The following is a 13,369-nucleotide window of genomic DNA, read 5'->3' as shown; positions in this document are numbered from 1 at the left end:
TATGTGCATACTGTACCTACCCACCTTAGGCCATGTCAGAGGACAAGGTGGGCAACCGAGGAAAAGCGACGGAGCTGCACGAGCCCGGCTCCCGCGCGAGCAGCCCCTACTCCCTGAAGCTGGCGCGAGGGTTCAACGGTCAGCCAGACGAGCCCGACACACCCTCTTACCACCACGCAATCGCTTCGCCGGGATTTCGCCCCCTCCAAAGCCTGTTTTCACACCGTCCTCACTCCCTCGCTCACTTTGTTTACCTACCTCGACATGTAAAGTCCCGTCACGTTCCTTTGCGTGCTCGACTTCTCTCACCGTTTTCGCCTTATCGTCGACGTCATGACGCCACCGCCGAAATGAACACGGACGCTGCCCACGACCGGACGCCGCACGCATGCGCAAGAGCAAACCAAAAGGCCTCTCAAATCGCCATCTTTGTTGGGGGCAGAAAGGTCAACATGGGGGCATGACGGCGTTATAGGTAACCGGTATCACAGTTATATCATTGATGGCATTGACAATGGCCGCTGGCCTGGGTTTTGAACATCTGCCTTATTTTGTGTGCAATGAGCTTTAAAGTTAAGTTTCACATTTTCAAAATGAAAATCTTAGGAAGTCCAACAGCTCAGTATGTGGAGCGAGAAACATTTCTTCAAAAGTCAGGCAATCTGATGAAAGACCTGATTTATTTTAAACCAGAGCAAATCCATTGAAATCCATTTTTAAAATTTAAACCACTCAGTGAACGCTAGTTTTATTAAGTAAGTCTTTGTTTTATTTTGAAACCTGAAAAATAACGTGAAAATTAGTGTTCTGTTTAAATATCAAAAAGCTAAGCATACAAAAAAGTTAATTAATGGCAGTCCACAATTATTTAATTTGCCAACACAACTTTTATAGGCTGCAGGGTAGTGAGTAAGTTCTGTTAAGTGCGGTTTCATTAAGTTTCCTTTAATGGGCCCGGTTTTTCTGTTTACCAAAATTACCTACGTCAGTAAATCCAAAGTAGATCAGTTTGGGAAAACATTCAACAGGAGCTGAATAGGAAAGGCTTTCATTTAATATAATGCACTTCACTGCATAAATTCAATGTTTCTAAGACAGCACCTTCTAAATTCATGGCACTATCATCTAGAAGGACAAGGGCAGGCAATGCATGAAAACATTACCACTTACAAATTCTCCTCCAAACCACTCACTATCTTAAATTGGAAATACAATCACTATTCCTTCCCCGTCACAATCAAAATGCTGGAACTGCCTACCTAAAAGCATTACAGGGGTACCTACACTGAATGGACCCCAGCAATTCAAAAAGGCAGATTAGCACTGTCATTGTCCTTAAAGGCAGCGATGTTTGTTCAACCAATCATGGCCACACCCTAGGAATGGAACATCCTGATTTCTTTCTTTTCAAAAGTGCTTTTGAACCAGTTACATGCAGTAATTATTCTAATGAGGGAAATCCAGGCTATGCTCTAGGCATTTTGTCAGAAGGATGACTGGTGTTTACCTGAGATTTGTGGCCCTCTCAGTTCTGGCATTGATATTACCAAAGGAGAATCAGCCCTATTACCTTTTGGATACACACTGATGACTGAACAAGGCTGTAGTAGAATTCCTTTTGGCCACATCCATTGCTTCTAAAGTCGGGACGTATACATTGATGACTGATGCTTCTGGGTTAGGTTGACACAAGACGATGGACCTTCCTGCAAAAATTCTATCTCCTAATCCCAATTCCTTCGCCTCTGCCGCATCAACTCCCAGGATGAGGCATTCCTCTCCCACACATCCCAGACGAACTCGTTCTTCAAGGGCCGCAACTCGCCACGCGTTCCCCCCCCCCACCCCCGGTGATCGAGAACGCCCTCAACCGTGTCTCCCGCATTTCCTGCGCCTCATCCCTCACAATAACTGCCAAAAGAGAATTCCCCTAGTCCTCACATACAACCCCACCAACCTCCGGATACAATGCATCACCCAACACTTCCACCATCTACAATCCGACCCCACCACTAATGACTATTTTCCCACCCCACCCTTGTCTGCCTTCTGGAGAGACCACTCTCTCCGGGACTCCCCTGTCCGCTCCACACTCCCCTCCAACCCCACCACACCCGGCACCTTCCCCTGCAACCACAGGAAGTGCGACACCTGCCCCTATACCTCAACCCTCACCCCCATCCCAGGCCCCAAGATGACTTTCCACATCAAGCAGATGTTCACCTGCACATCCGCCAATGTGGTATACTGCATCCGCTGTATTCGGTGTGGCTTCCTCTACATTGGGGAAACCAAGCGGAGGATTGGTTTGCAGAACACCTATGCTTGGTTCACAGTAAACAACTGCACTTCCCAGTCGCAAACCATTTCAACTCCCCCTCCCATTCCTTAAACATGTCCATCATGGGCCTCCTGCTGTGCCATAATATGCCACCCAAAGGTTGCAGGAACAGCAACTCATATTCCGCTTGGGAACCCTGCAACCCAATGGTATCAACGTGGACTTCACCAGCTTCAAAATCTCTCCTCCCCCCACTGCATCCCAAAACCAGCCCAGCTCGTCCCGCCTGCCTAACCTGTTCTTCCTCTCACCTATCCCTCCTCCCACCTCAAGCTGCACCTCCGTTTCCTACCTACTAACCTCATTCCGCCCCCTTGACCTGTCCGTCCTCCCCGGACTGACCTATCCCCCCACCCATACTCTCCTCTCTACCTATCTTCTCCTCTATCCATCTTCAGTCCGCCTCCCCCTCTCTCCCTATGTATTTCAGAATCCTCTCCCTATCCCCCTTTTCTAAAGAAGGGTCTAGGCCCGAAACATCAGCTTTTGTGCTCCTAAGATGCTGCTTGGCCTGCTGTATTCATCCAGCCTCACACTTTGTTATCCTATGATGGAGGCATTTGTTTAGTTCAAATGAGACTGGCTGAGAGAACCCTATGGAGTCTCTTTCCTTTCTCAGATTTATTTTTCCAGAAGAAGGAGCGTCTGCCATCTTGTTTTTTGCGCTGACAAGCACCTGCCCGCCATACCTCATGCAGGGTAGTGATGTCAATGTATTGCACTAGGGTTCCAATGCTATGACAGCAGTCAGCATTTCAGACCTGTCACTGCTTACATTGTATGTTGGACCTGGAACATCTGGACCCTGAAAATTTCATTTTGAAGGAGACGCGTGTGCATGGATTCTTTTAATGTGAGACTGCACACCAAATACCATACAATACTAGTGAAGCAATATCTTTGACCAATAGCAGAGATAGACAGCAGGTATTATTGTGGAGGACAGGAACCAACACATGTTGTTAAACTCACCCATCTCCGCACTTCCTCATTCCTCAGAGCCTACAGCCCTGTTTATGTTTGGGTTGATGTCGAAGCAAAGAGGATATTCCATATCAGTCAATCCCAGTGAAAAAAAAAATCAGCACAGACACGGTGCTGCCAGAACAGACTGCATACTCAACAAATAGCCAATCAGACCCTTGATCTGTGGTGGCCCTATTTTTAATTCTTGTCATGATGATCCAGAATCTGGTCTCCCCTGCCCTGCTGCTTTAACTGAATGGCTCCAAGTTTCTACTCCCTGCTCCAGATTCAAACTGCTCACACCTGACCTTGCTGCTTTAACAGGCCATCTCTGATTCTCTTTACCACTCCCAACTTGTGGTCCTGTCTTTGTCTCTCTCTCTGTCTCTATAAACAACATGGCACAACCCTTCCTCTGGACATTGGCAAATGCTTGACTACATCAGTTTCCGAACAAGGGTGTTCACATTACCTGTGTCATGATGTGAGCTAACAATTAGTAGACTAATTAGATGATGATCAGTCTACCTTTTCCACCTAGTGGCATCAGAAATGATACCGGCAGTGGTATGTGAATTTCCTGTGGCAGCATTTCTATGTCCATAGACTAAAGGACACTATAAAAAGGACCTACTCAATCTGTGCCTCACACAATCAACCTAGTGACTCAACAAACAGGAACCATAATGTTCACAGTGCCTGGTCTGTCGTTAACAGCATTAAAAGAAACACCAGTAAGGACACTCTAGGGGTTGAATTTTTTATTAAGTAATTTAGTTGGGTTCCACTGGTGACCAGGTATCAATGGGTGACATTGCATTAAGCTCTACAAAATTCCTTCAGCTATTTGAGTTGGCATGTCCCATTATAGAATGTTATCTTTGGGTTGCTACTATTGAATTTGATCATTTACAGTGTCGTGAGCCTTTAGCCCTTTCAGGGAATGCCTTATTCTGCAAAATGTCTTGGAAGACTGTATTACCATTTTCCATCTACGCTTTGGTCATCTGAACATAATCAAATTCAAATTAGTCACGTACTGATATTTCTATTGTCATCAATGGAAGCATCCATGTAAATAAATTACAGCTAGCTGCCAATCTTGTTCTGCTCTCCAAGTTGTCCTGCAGACTATTGTCCTCCAGTATTCCAATAATCTGAGGTAGGTTAGCATTTCATTTGCTGCTGATCTTATCAAGTACGGGTGTCAGCTCATTTTAGTTGTATGAGAAGTTGCAAGCACCTTTTACAGTTGCTTGTATCATTTCTAATGAATGCCAAGAATCCTTAAGTGATGCTCCTCCAGTTGTCCATTAGGTGGTCTCCAAGCTGTCACATAGGGTGGAAAACCGAGGGTCAGGATGAGCCTGTCAGGGGACAAGTGACATGGGAAAACCATATTGCTGTGTGCTTGGTAGCACAAAGAACCCTAACAAGAACTCAGTGGCAGGGAAGACAGTTCCAACAGCCACACTGAGGCCCTGTCAGAGCAGAGTCTTATTTTACAACAACAACCAGCATTCCACTAGCAACTGAAGTAAAACTCAGATAAATTCCTGCAGCTAATAAATCTATCAAGGAGTTCACAAAAGTCAGAGAGCTCTGCTTTCAAAGAGTTTACCTCAGTACTGTTACAACAAGGAATGGCCGAAGCCATCTGATAATTAAACTGAAACACAAGCCCCAATCTGCTATGACGGGATTAGAGGTTCCCTTCTAATAATTACCCCAAAAGCAAAAGCTTGCCTTTCCGCTTGTAATCTGTAAAAAGAGTGGTTAAAGGAAAGAAAATCCCTGATCTCCATAAGTAACAAGAAACAATTTTATTTATTTAACCCAACAATGAACAAATTAACAAAATTACTAACAAACAGACAATTACATATTAGACTACCAACTACTCCCTAACTGGTCTAAATTTTACTGGAATGGTGTTTAAATAAAGACAAGACCCACTAACATAAACCCAATTATTAAGAAGCAATAAACTATAACTTAATTTCTCCAAATTCACAGACTGTGTTCTGGAATATTCTGTCATCTCCCATCTCTTTACAAACACTTTTCTTCCATTAATTCTGCTGCAATTTCTCCTGTAAGGTCCTTGAGCTAAAATACCATGGTACCTTTGATGAATTGGATGGGTTTTCCCTGACAGCTGAATGGTGCTAACGCTGGCGGGTGGCATTTGATTTTCCAAATGCCCTTGTCTTAAATTACTCACAATGACATAATCAAATTCTTATAATATGATTGGTTTTGGCTTGTCAACACCATCAGATTTAAATTCAATTGGCTTTGAGTTACTGAGTTTGGTTTTAATTTAATTGGCCAAATTCAAACTCGTCACAACATCAAAATAAGTCTGCTGTTTTGTCTGCCACCTGTAAGGCTTCATTTGATACACGTGTTTCACTTTTTGAAGCTCCGTGTCCTGGCAAAGACAGCTGCTGCTTACAGAATTTTATTTTAGTTTGCTAAGTACAAACAAAGCACAAATCTCTTCAAGGAACCACACATTTTAGCTTCCTGCCTTCCACCTCACAATTACTGTACCCAACTTTGTAACAGTACAGTGTGTAAAGTGTTTCAAATATAGTTTAGGAGACCAAAAATTGGAAAAGCACCATGAGCAAAAACAACACTTGAAAATAATGGAAGACTTATTGGCGTACGACCATAGGACGGTTATACCAAAGTTGAAGAGAAATCTTTCAGAAACTTCACAGGAGACATCTAGTCATCAGGAATTGCTCGGCAAGAACAAAACAGTATGATGACCAGGAATTTCCAAAGGCATAAAAGCAAAGTTGCTGGAAAAGCTCAGCAGGTCTGGCAGCATATATGAAGAAAAATCAGAGTTAATCTTTCGGGTCCAGTGACCCATCCTTAGTTCTGAGGAAAGGTTACCAGACCCTAAACGTTAACTTTGATTTTTCTTCATAGATGCTGCCAGACCTGAACTTTTCCAGCAACTTCTGTTTCTGTTCCTAATTTATAGCATCCACAGTTCTTTTGGTTGTTATTTCCAAAGGACCTACAGGATTAGATTAGGATTACATGCCTAACGTGTCATGCACAACCAAAGGCCTGCAGAATAAATTATTTAATCAAGATTTCTGGAAAGGCCAAGGAAAAGCCTGGCAAAGATTTATTTGGTTTTAGAGGGGCGATGTATTTAGATCTAGTTGACTATTATTCAAGATCGTTTGAAGTGGGAAGACTTCATTCGCCTGCAGCAGACTCTTATCCGAACACTGAAAAGACTCTTTTCAATACATGCTTTCCCAGAAAAACTACTATTAGACAATGTGCCTTAATCAGGAATGAGGATTGGAGGTAGGCAACAACCAGCTAATAAGTTCTCCACTCCATCCTTAGTCCAACAGAAACACAGGAAAGGTGAATGAAAAACTGTGAAGTCACTGATGCGTAAGAATCCAGACCGGGATTTGGCTCCAAACAGTTAGAGAGCAACACCATTGAGTAATAAGTATGTGCCAGCAAAATTGTTAATGGGAAGGAGGATAAAAACAGATGTACCAGTTTCAGGGCACAATTCTCAGAAAAACATAACGTCTAAAGAGGAAATACACAGCAAAAGGCAGCAGAAATGGTGCAACTCTAAACATAGGGTGAAAAACTCTGTCAGCCTTAAGGCCAGTGCAGAAATTCTGGTTAAGGATCTGGAAGCCAAAAATCATGGTCATCAGAAGAACAGATCCACTATGATCTTGCATTGTCCGTGCACCTGAAGGGACATTCCAGAGAAACAGAATGAAATTGATTTTCCTAGAACTAAAAAATAGACCATGTATGATTATCACAGAATATGGGTCAGCCATACCCCAATACATCAGACCAGGTACAGCGTGGTACAATTATTCCAAATATGAACCATCAACTTACTGCTGAACACAAGTGAACCAGATCAAGATACCAAGCCAGAGTTCCAGACTGTCTTTGACACTGAACTTTGGAGTTTGAAAAGAGTGAGGGTGTGGTGCTAATAGTAAATATGATTTTAATGACTACAGAGACTAAGTAGAAATAAATAACTGTCATAAATTAAACCGAGTAGAGAGAAATTAGGATTGTGTAGTTTTTTTAAAATCAGTGAAAAGTATGATGGCAGTGTGGAAAAGCGAATAGGTAATATTCTGATAGTGTGGAAAGAAAGGCAGGACTGGATATTATTAGTGAAAGTTTTAATTGCACAAAACTTATTTATGACAGTACCTATTACAATCAGCACGGAGGGCACTGGTGCAGAATAACAGACAGTTGAGTGCCAACTATTTGTTTAAATGATGTCATTTATTGCATGGCAGAACCTAAGGGAATCCAACATGCTGCTAAACCTCAGAACAAATAGTTAGTTAGCTAGTGCTGATTTTAGGATCCAATGCTCTTGCTTTTTGCATGACTGTTCCTTTAAGTACTATTCACAGTTGGAACAAAATCAATTTGACACAAATAGCCCTGCACAATATTGTTGTCTCAGAGGAAAGAAATACATAGAAAGGAAGGAAACAAAAAGGAAATTAAATTTTTTTTGCTATACAGTGCACATTTATTTCATAGGAAGGAAATTACTTAAAAGGTACATGGGGTGCCTGTAAATGCTTAAATATGATTAAACTTGATCTAGATCTTCTTGAGATAAATCTGCATAATGTGCCAGATTTCAGCAAATTGGATTAATGAATCAGAGGTGGAATGGACCATTTGCAGCATGTACTGTTCGATAGTTCTCTGAATTCTTAGCTCAAAAATTGTCATTGAAAGGTACAGTGACAGCAAGGATATGGAGTCTCAGTGAACAGTGGACCAGCCATCCCCTTTACCAAATAGATTTAACAAATAAAAAAGGTGAATTAGTGTCAAACCAAACACAGAAAGAAAAACAAAGGTAGAAAACTGAGGAACAGTAACAAAAGTATTATAAAGTTTCACATTTTGTAAACCTCAAAGCATAATTTAACCACCTGAAGGAATAAGACCCCACAACTGTACCCATTTTGAGCCAGGGATGGTTGAATGGCATTAATCATGTTTAAAAAAAAAATCTTATGTTTTTAAATTATCTAACTCAACTTTCTATATTGAGTTTAATGTACAATTTAATGTTTCAAAGCCCAAAATATACATTAAAAAGGGCTACCAAGATATTGTTAATGCAAAACAGGTAGTAAGGTGGCAGATATTGGCGAGCAAATTCTGGTGATTTGTAATCATGTATTTCTTAATTCCCTGACCTTACTGGTTGATTTGCCCATTAATAATGGCACAGATCATTAACAAACTGTTCTTTTTCAACCATGTTCTAGCCCCATGTAGAATAAAAAGGGACAATTGGAAGACAGGAATTTTCCTTAGTGTCAGGAAATATAAGTGGAATTGTATAAGGAGCGACAGAATAGCGCTGAGGATTAACAATGACTTTTTATCTTTGTGCCTGACATTTGTCTCGGAGTCAAGGAGGTTGTGTAACACCAGGACCCTTGAAATTTAGCAATGTCTCTTAAGATCCCATCAACATACACAATTCTAGACTGCAAAAAACAAACAAAAATTGCCGGAGAAACTCAGCGGGTCTGGCAGCATCTGTGAACAGAAAACAGTGTTAATGTTTAGAGTCTAGTGACCCTTTTTCAGAACTCTGTAGACTGCACACAGGATACAAAGAGGATGAGGTCCATTCATGATACTAGTGCAGTTCTTAAAAGATGTAAGTTCACACAGAGAAACAGGCCAAAGCTGAAGCACAAATGAGCAACCTTAGTAGCTTGGAGAAGCCACTGCAAAGTCACAATCGGGAAAAGCGTTTTCACCATAGTACGCCAAAAGATTGGTGACTTACAGAACCACTCAATCTGTACGCCTGTTGCTGAATGCTATACAGGACTATGATTGTCACCGAATGCATATCATAAATGTTGCAAGTGGATGGAAGCACCTAAGCGTGCAACATTTTCAGCAGAGACAAGTTTTATTTTATTGCAATTTCTGCAATGTCCAGTTTGAAATCTTTAGGAATATATTTTTAAATGTTTTGTGAATATTTATATGTATATTTTTACAGCAAAACAAATCAATCATGCTCAGAGATATCTGGAGTGCAAATTTTCTTTGTGTGCTTGATCTAGTTAATTTGTAAACCATTATTTTATTCAGCATGAAAAAGGAGATTCACAGGATCAAGACTGGCACAGAGATGCAGTTACCTATCAATTTTCGTTTGTGTTAGTTCTTGTTAGTCAAAGGGTTGCCATGCACCAAAGATAGGCAGTCTCCATGACTTTTTTTTTGTCCTCCTAAAGTCCTTCCACATTTTTCAAGGGAATTATGTGGTTAACAGCTGCTGTCTTTCAGTGATGGTAATCTGACGTCCTTGCCTGGTTTGACCTCCATGTGACTCCAGGCACACAGCAATGTGGCTGACTCCAAACTGCCCTCTGGGCAATAAATGCTGGCCTCGCCTATGACACCATGTCTAAACATTTCTAAATTTGTTAAAAACTTGCTGTAACAGTGGAGTCAACAACTTCAACCGCTGTGTAAGGAAGTTTCTCCCGCTCTCAACCCTATAGATATTACATCACTTCCTATATGCTTTCAACTAATACAAATTCTGAATTATTAATTTAGGCATTTTGTTAATAAAAGTTACTTTGTGGGAGAGAACTGATCAGATTGAGGGGGGAACATGTTTGAAATGTGTAAAAGTATGAAGAGCATTGATAGGGTAGACTGGACAAAAGTCGAGGGAATCTGCAGTGATTGTAATGAGGTCAGACAGGTGCTCCTGATAGAATAAGTTCCCTGATTGGGCTGTTAATCTGATCCAATCATGGAGCCCTGCCTGACAGATTTTTAAAAAAAGGAGTGTCTGGCATTTTGATACTCAGAGCTGGTCTAGTGTCAAAGAACTTTCTGTGTGTAAATAAAGGACGATTATATAACCAGCCTCTGGAGTTATTTCAGAATTAATGACAATAGGGCATAAACTTAAGAAAAGAGGCAGGAGGTGGAAGGAAAAACTTTTAACCAGGGGGTGGTGGGAATCGGGAATTCACCGTGTGTAAGGCTGACAGAGGCAGAAACCCTTATAACATTTAAAAACTCTTTAGATGGGCACTTGCAATACCAAGGCACAGAAGGGTATGGGCTTAGTACAGGAAAATGAAATAAGAATAGTTAGGTGTTCGTTTGTTTCTGTGCCAGTTGAAACGTGCAGAAGGGCCCTTTTCTGTGCTACAGATCTGTCACTCTATTAGATTATTTATGACTTTACCAAGCCCAGCATATGGATGAAATTTCCTCCAAGATGATGTTGCACAGAGAGAGTTTTTAGTCTGGATCTTATCTCTGCTACACTGGAGTATTGATTGCTTATCATTCCTTAATCTCCCTGTATAGCTTAATGTTTTCTTGTCTTTTGTCAACTTAAGCAAAAGAAAATCCAGGATGAATTAAAAAGGTCATCGTCAACTGCTTTGACTTTTGTTTTTAAAACCAGTTTTTTTTATATCCAGAAACTAATTTAATTAATCCATTGAATCAAATGCATACTAATTTTCTTGCATTCCAACTAAAATGGCTGCTGTTGCTGTCCTAAGGAAACAATGTGGAATCTTCCCAACTTCTGAACAATTTGGGCATTGGCAAGCACGTTAAGAGTTATGTAAGATTGGCAATGAGGTGTTTCCTGCAATTGAAAGCCAAAGGGCCCCATTATCCAAGCAGACAAGGCAAGAATTTCAATTTATAATCGATGGATTGGATTAACTTCTGGTTGTTAAATTTGCTAGTGACAACAAGCAGTTAGGAGTGCCGGTTGTGAAAAGAACACAAGGGCTTTACAATGAAATTCAGATAACTGTGTTGGCATAGATCTGGGAAATGGATTATAATGTGGGAAAATGTGAAATTGTCTGATTTGGCCTGAAGGAAAAAATAAGCATGTTATCTAAATGGTGGCAGGTTGTAGAACCTCTAGATTCTGAAGGACCCAGTTGTCCTTTTGTACGAGCTGCAATAGGTCAGAATGCAGGTACAGCAAGTAATAAAGAAAGTTAACAATATCATTTATTCCAAGATGAATTGGATAAAATGTAGGATAGGTATACTTATATTACAGAGGGTATTAGTAAGAACACATCTGGAATACAGTGCATAGTGTTGGCATCCTTATTTAGTGAAGAATGAAAATGCATTGGAAGTAATTCAGAGAAGGTTTACTTGGCTAATAACTGGAATGGACAGAAAATTTTGAGCAAGGGTTGCTCAGCCTAGGCTTGTTATCCACTAGAATTCAGAAGAGAAAGGAGAAAATTCATTGAAACGTACAAGGTCCTCAACAAGGTATTTGGAGAGAGGATGCTTCCACATGTGAAAGAATCTAGATAGAGGTCACTGTTTAAAAATAAGGGGTCATCCATTTAAGTCAGACATGAGCTTTTTGTTTCCTCAGAGGGTTTTAAATCTTTGCAATGCTCTTCCTCAAAAGTAAGTGTCTTTGAAACTTAAAGGCAGCGATAGATAAATACTTGATCAGCAAGGAAGGGAATAGTCATCAGGGATAGGCAGGAAATATGAATTAATTAGAAAGCAGCCATGTTCTTACTGAATGATGGAGCAAACTCAAAGTGCCAAGTGGCCTATTTCTCCCAATTCATACGTTCATTTCTTTCAACCACGGTCTACAAAATTATTTTTTTCCATGACTAGTCATTGACTTGGGACACCTCCCTACCTGCATCAGAAGTAACTTTCATCTCCCATAATAACTGCCCCTCCATCTCATTCCAGGTTGAAAACAACACAGAGGATACTGACAGACTGGAGCAGGACCTGGATTGATATCGGATGATTCCCATTGCATACTATGCTGGGATCCCCTGAATGAAGGTTACCCCCTTGACAAGACTGAGACCTTGTGACAAGTCTGTCAAATTTCCTGGCTTTGTGTCTGTGCTAAATGGCAAGGCAGCGGTAATATGAACCTGGTATCTGGCTAACAGGGTGAAGCGCAAAAAGGTGACGGAAGATAATGCAAGGCAGGGATGCTATGACCGTCCAAATGAGATCAGAGTGATGCAGTCTGGTCCAGTCCATGAGCTGAGTGTGTATTCCTGAGCATACAGTGTCCTTGATTCAACGTTATAATGAAATACTAAAGTGCAGAAGTGACTGGTAAATGAACTGGAGATATGCTATGAGGGTTCTTAGAATATAGTATGTGTCAGATGCCAATGTTCATGGATGCAGGGTGCACGTGGTTGGTGCCTACGAAGTGTGTTCTGAGATACTGATGCCCGGTTTTCAACATTGAGATTGTTAAGAGCAAGCATTGAGCCAAACCTGCCAGGTTCTTTCTCTCTCCTTTGTCAAGTTTTCCTAACCTCAAGCTTGTTTAGCAAGTTTGCCAAGATGGGAGTCTGAATATTAATGATATGAGTTGAGGCATTTATGTGGCATTTCACAAATCTGAGTATTAATTGACATCTCATCATACCTCTTGTGAAAAGAATAAAACCTGAATTGAGATGATCTCAATTTCAAGAATAGGTTTCACTGTACTTGTTGCCTGATTCTGCCACACATCTCACCATAACCCACGTTGTCCAGACTCCTATAAGATTCCACCATTAGTGATGTTGGATGAAGGACAAAATTAACGATGACACCAGGAAGAGCTCCTCTGCCCTGCTTCGAAATTGGTGATTTAAAATATTCTGTGACAATCTGTGAGGCCATTCCATTTGTTGGTCAACTCTCATGTGAAGACAATCCTAAATTTATCATTAATTAATTTGACATTCTGGCCCTCAGTTTTCCAGATTTTTCTTTTCCACTCTCACTGCATCAACTACACCTCTACTGAAATCTAGGCTGCTATTGTAATATTAAAGATTTGCTGCCATTGTCAGAACCACTGTCTTTTGGATGAGACCTTAAACTGAAGTCCGCCTTACCTTTCAGTGCAAATAAAAAAACAAATCAATAGGCAATTTTTGGAAGAGGAGCAGGAGATATCTCTGCAGTGTCCCAGCCAAC

The 13,369-nt window shown here is 41.0% G+C and overlaps 1 protein-coding gene across 5 annotated transcripts in view; it reads right to left on the bottom strand.

Annotated features, from left to right (window-relative positions):
- The window catches only part of ccdc117 (coiled-coil domain containing 117), a 57,303-nt gene that overhangs the window by 39,286 nt on the left and 4,648 nt on the right, over nt 1–13,369 (bottom strand). Inside the window, exon 1 of one of the 5 annotated variants that reach the window (XM_048556370.2) lies at nt 259–374. The exons of 2 other annotated variants lie outside the window; for them this stretch is intronic. The gene's annotated coding sequence lies outside the window, so the exon portion shown is untranslated. 2 more of the 5 variants (XM_048556374.2, XM_048556372.2) reach the window with 2 other exon arrangements.

This window comes from Stegostoma tigrinum, chromosome 26 (genome assembly GCF_030684315.1).
Source record: "Stegostoma tigrinum isolate sSteTig4 chromosome 26, sSteTig4.hap1, whole genome shotgun sequence".
NCBI lineage: Eukaryota > Metazoa > Chordata > Chondrichthyes > Orectolobiformes > Stegostomatidae > Stegostoma > Stegostoma tigrinum.
This window is presented reverse-complemented; position numbering and strand designations above follow the sequence as displayed.